General features: G+C 45.2%; 1 pseudogene; it reads left to right on the top strand.

The window, feature by feature from the left end:
* LOC141021914 (protein FAR1-RELATED SEQUENCE 5-like) lies at nt 1-3,103 on the top strand (annotated as a pseudogene).
* The last annotated feature ends 2,046 nt before the right edge of the window (nt 3,104-5,149 follow it).

The following is a 5,149-nucleotide window of genomic DNA, read 5'->3' as shown; positions in this document are numbered from 1 at the left end:
ATGGCCGCACCGCGCCAGAACGCCTCGCCGCCCTCTCTCTCCCATGGCTGCATCGGCCCGGAACAAGAGCCATGGCCGCCGCGGGTCGTGCTCCCGCTGCCTGAAGTGTTGCCTCCATCAAGAAGGACGGGAGTCGCCACGCCAGAGTTCGGCCCTGTCGCTGCCTTGGATGATGTAAACCATGCGGATGAGGACGGCCGCTGCTCCACCTCGTACAGCCCGCTGTCGACAGTGGCACCGGAGGCAGCAACATGCGACATAGACTTACCGCGACCGCATGTATCAGAACACGAGGAGTATGACACAACCAAGGTGACTAGAGAAAGAGGCCAGGAGGACGATGTGATCGACAGTGGTCATGGAGCTGACGGAGAGGAGATACAAAAGGTATGGTCGTTGCCTGGTTCTTCGAGATTGTCCCTTACAACAATCTCAGTTTGCATGTGTACAGTACATTGCCATGCCAAAAGCTAGATTAGGAAGTCAAGATAAGATGTTTCTCTGTAATGAACAATTTGAGGATGACATATTATTAATTTTGTAAACAATGATTTGCTAATATTTGGCTTGATAGTACAATAGCTTATTCAAAACAAAGTATTCCGTCCATGACGCACCTAGTGTAAAATTAATGTGTTGTGAAGAACATAATATATATTTTACATTGTGGTAATGTAACGTTAATTCTCAACACTTTTTTACTGTAGGTGGTTGATAAAGTTGGGCAAGCTTTGATCGTTCCCGAAGTGGGAAAGTCATTCGATTCAGAGCAGCAAGCATACGACATGTACAACACGTATGCCGGCAAGATTGGGTTTAGTATCAGAAAGAGCCAGACAAAGCGCCGCCAAGATTGAACTATATCCCAGAAATATATAGTTTGCAATAATCAGGGAGAACGAGAAACCGAGTCATCAAAGTCCACTACAAGAACAGGTTGTCAGGCTCGTGTTCAATTTAGTGTCAGTAGAGAGGGGATTTGGACAGTGCAAAAGGTTGTAACCGATCACAATCATTATCTTGCTAGTCCCAATAAGTTACACAAGCTGAGATCCCAACGACGTGTTGTAGAAGCGGACAGAGCGCTAATTGGCCAGATACGTGAAGCTGGGATGAAGCCATCTCAGGTGTATGATTTCATGGTAGCGTTCTATGGAGGAGTCGACAAAGTGCCATTCTCAAAAATGGATTGCAATAATGAGATTGTAAGGAAAGGAAGAAGTATTTAGAATCCAATGATGTAAAAACACTGTTAGAATACTTGAAGAATAAGCAGAGGGATGATCCAACATTTTTTTATGCGATTCAAGTAGATGAGAAGGATGGTCAGATAGCTAATTTTTTTTGGGCAGATGGCCAGTCCATTATGGATTACGCATGCCTTGGTGATGCTGTATCATTTGACACCACGTTTGATACCAATAAGTTTGAATTGCCTTTCGCTCCAATCCTTGGTGCCAATCATCACAAGCAGACAGTAATATTTGGGGCTGCACTGATATTTAATGAGTCCATCGATTCATTTGTTTGGCTATTTGAGACATTTCTCACGGCAATGTCAGGCAAGCATCCAAGCACAATTTTCACCGATCAAGACAGGGCCATGGACGGAGCAATTGCTTATGTATTTCCAAATACAAGCCATCGTCTTTGCTTGTGGCACATCTATCTTAATGCTGCTAAACATCTCGGGCATGTAATTCATAAGCATCCTGAGAAGTTTCTACCGGATTTTAAGAGATGTGTCTATGAAGACAGGTATGAATGTATCTTCAAGAGGAAGTGGCAAGAATTGTTGGAGGAGTATAACCTTGAGGACAACGAATGGATGGCAAAATTGTATGAATTGAGGGGAAAGTGGCTGCAATTTATCGTGACTCATTTACAGCTGATATGAACTCGACTCAAAGGAGCGAAGGAATGAATAATGTCTTCAAGAAAAGATTTCGTAGGAAACTTGGTCTTTCCGAGCTCCTTGTAGAGTGTGACAAGGTTTCAGCGAGCCTTCGCGAGAATGAGTTGGATGAAGATTTTAGTTCGCGTCGAAAGAACCCGGTTACTTATAGCAATTTACCATTGTTGAAGACCGCGGCTGAATCATATACAAGTAGGATGTATTCCGAGTTTGAGAAAGAATTTAAAATGCAATTTACATTCTCTTGTAAACTGCTAACAAATGAAGGGCCAATCTTCACATATATGGTTACACATATGCACAGCGAGCATGGAGCAACAGTTGTATTCAACAGTATGGATATGACTGTTACATGTTGTTGCAGAAAGTTTGAATCCATAGGTATGTGTACACATTTTTATTGCAATATGATTTTTAATACAAACTGATAAAATATGAAATGCATATCTGATAGGTTTGTTGTGCAAGCATGCCCTCAAAGTCTTCAACATGAACGATGTTTTCTTTTTGCCATCGCAATATATACTGAACAGATGGACAAAATATGCAAAGAGAGGCTTCTATATTGAGAAGCAAGGAACTGATACGGAAAATTTGAAAACACAAGCGGCTCGTATCTCACGGAAGGCAACATCTGTTGCATTGAAATGTTCGACAGTGAAAGAGTTTCTTGATGATTTGGAGAAAGCCATAGATAAGTTGGACTTGGAAGCAGATAATTCTCTTAGCAAGATGAAAGAAAAATCCAACGAGGTTCCGCTAGTTTCGACTGAGTGTGTTGCAGAGACATTAAAAGGTATTGTATCGTTTAGAGTTCCTCCGGTGGTAAAAGGCGCAAAGAGTAAACGATCAAAAATCTCTCTTGAAAGGAAGAAAGGAAAAAAAAGAAAAAATCTAAAAAGAAAGGTATTGATCGATTGTACCCAATCTAGCAAAGCTATTATCCAGTATATGTTTCTATACTCATTTTTATTTTATTTTGGTATTTACGTCTGACTATAGGAGAAGATCCAAAGAATGCAACAGAAAATAGAGAGGAACACAATGATCCAAATGAATTGATCGTAAGACATGGCTTGTACTCATTATTTTCCTTTCATAATGTACTTAATCTGTTGTTTTATACTATTTTATCTTCCATGATGTAGGACCTTAATGCTAGTAGCATCGACGCTATGACAAACTTTGCAAATGATGTTCATTGGCAACCTTCGACCATAGGTTCTTCCTTGATCCAAGGCGGATATGCTACTGCCTCAATGCCAACATTATCAAGTGATGTGTATGGTCAGACTTCGACCATGGCTTCTCCGTTGATTGAAGGCGGATATGTTAATGCATCCATGCTAACATTCTCAACAGATGTGTACGGGCAGCCTTCGGCCATGCCTGCTCCTTTCGTCTGTGACACCCCAAAATTTTGGCCTTTGTTTTTATTTATTAAAATGTTGCCAGGAAATAAAACTTTTCCAATTGTCAAGTTTTACCTTTTGTGATTTTGGAATTATACCTCTTGTGGGAAAAACCTTCAAAGTTATTGTTGGACTTGATTTCTCTCTATAATAAAACAATTATTTAACAGTGGATTTAAATTTGCAAGATTTATTTCCTCTGAGCTCTATTTCTTGAAAATGATTTCTTTTGCATTTGGAGTCTGTTTTGCACTACAACCTTTTGACAAATGCATTCAAAATTTCCACCAAAATTTGGGGATGTCATGTGATGTTTCCACATCACTTTTATGCAAAAATATCTTCTGGCCACTGGAGATTTTGAGCTCTACCCCAACTTTTCCAATCTGGTCCGGTAGGCACTTTTGCACTGCAACCCTTTTAAATATTTCTTTAAAAATTCTTCCAAGTGTTTGAAGATGTCAATGGATGCATACAATTCATCTTCAATCAAAAACCCAGTGATGTTCTTTGAAAAATTTGAGTGGATCAACCTCTTTTGCATTCTGACCCAATTTGGTGATTTGTACTGCAAACATGTTTTTCTTTGCTCTAATAACCCTGAGCTTTCTCCTACTTGTAGCCCTCCCTACCAAACTCTTAAGTCCAGGAGATTGGGCTCATTGGAGGTTTTGAAGTGCATGCTCTAAACCCTTCTGTTTTCTGTCCAAAACTGGAGTTTTGCAAAACTTGCACTAACAACTTTCTGTTTTTGGCCAAACTAATCTTACCACCATCTCCTGCATCTAAGGAGACCCTGATCTGGAAACTTTGGCCACTCCAAGAGTTGCCTAAGTACACTTGGCATTCTGTCGAACACCTGGTGTGCACAGTCATTTTTTGGCAAGCTCTCTGGTTTGCATTATGGACTTGAACCCCTGACCTATCCACCTTGTCCACTGAGTGTCTTGTTACCCCTACCTCCATCCTGTGCAGTGCCAGCTCCACCCTCAAGCTCTAGAGCGCGCTGGCATTTCATCGAGCAGGTGTCGTGCGTGCTCTGGGCGCGCCCAGAGCGCACGTTTTGCACGCGCGCGCACTACGCCGACACGCCGCACTCGACGCGACCCGACCCTGGCCCCCTCTGCATCGCTGAACCGCGCACTAGCCGCCCCCTGCTCCACGGTATCTCTGGCGCCCTGCTGCGCCGCTGGCCGCGCCCTTGGCGGCACGCCGGCGTCGGCAGCAGATTCCGCCGCGGACGGCGCCGCCCAAACCACCAGCGCACGCCAGCTGCCCCAGAGCACAGGCCATGCTTATCCTCCCGCTCGTCGGCACGCTTTCGTCGCCGCCACGATGCCCTGCAACTACAGGAAAGTGGTCGCCGGCGATCTTATCTTCTGCCGCCGCGGAGCCAGCCTCGTGCGCCTATATAAAGGGTCCCCGAGCTCGTTCAAGGCTTCAGACGACATCAGACCCACCCCGTAGAGCTTCCCACGTAGTAGATCGACCCGTAGTGGCCGTCTTCCTCAACTCCGGCCAGCTCGGCCGCCGCTAAGCTCCGGTGCGATTCGTCGCAGCCGGCCACCCTTTCGCCAGTCCAGCGCCACCAAGAACTCCCCCGTAGTCTTGCGGAGCTGCCCAGCTACCCAGGCTCGATCAGAGACCACCGGAGCACCAAAGTCACTTCACCACCGTAGCTTTTCCCCGCCGCGGAGCTCGCCGCCGGCGACTCCTTCCACCTCCGCCGACCCAACAACCACCCAGAGGATCGCCTCGGTCTAGCCAACCCATCCCTGCCCGCAGATGCCCTCGAGGAGCCGCCGTTCGTCGCCGACGACCG

Source organism: Aegilops tauschii, chromosome 4 (genome assembly GCF_002575655.3).
Source record: "Aegilops tauschii subsp. strangulata cultivar AL8/78 chromosome 4, Aet v6.0, whole genome shotgun sequence".
NCBI lineage: Eukaryota > Viridiplantae > Streptophyta > Magnoliopsida > Poales > Poaceae > Aegilops > Aegilops tauschii.
This window is presented reverse-complemented; position numbering and strand designations above follow the sequence as displayed.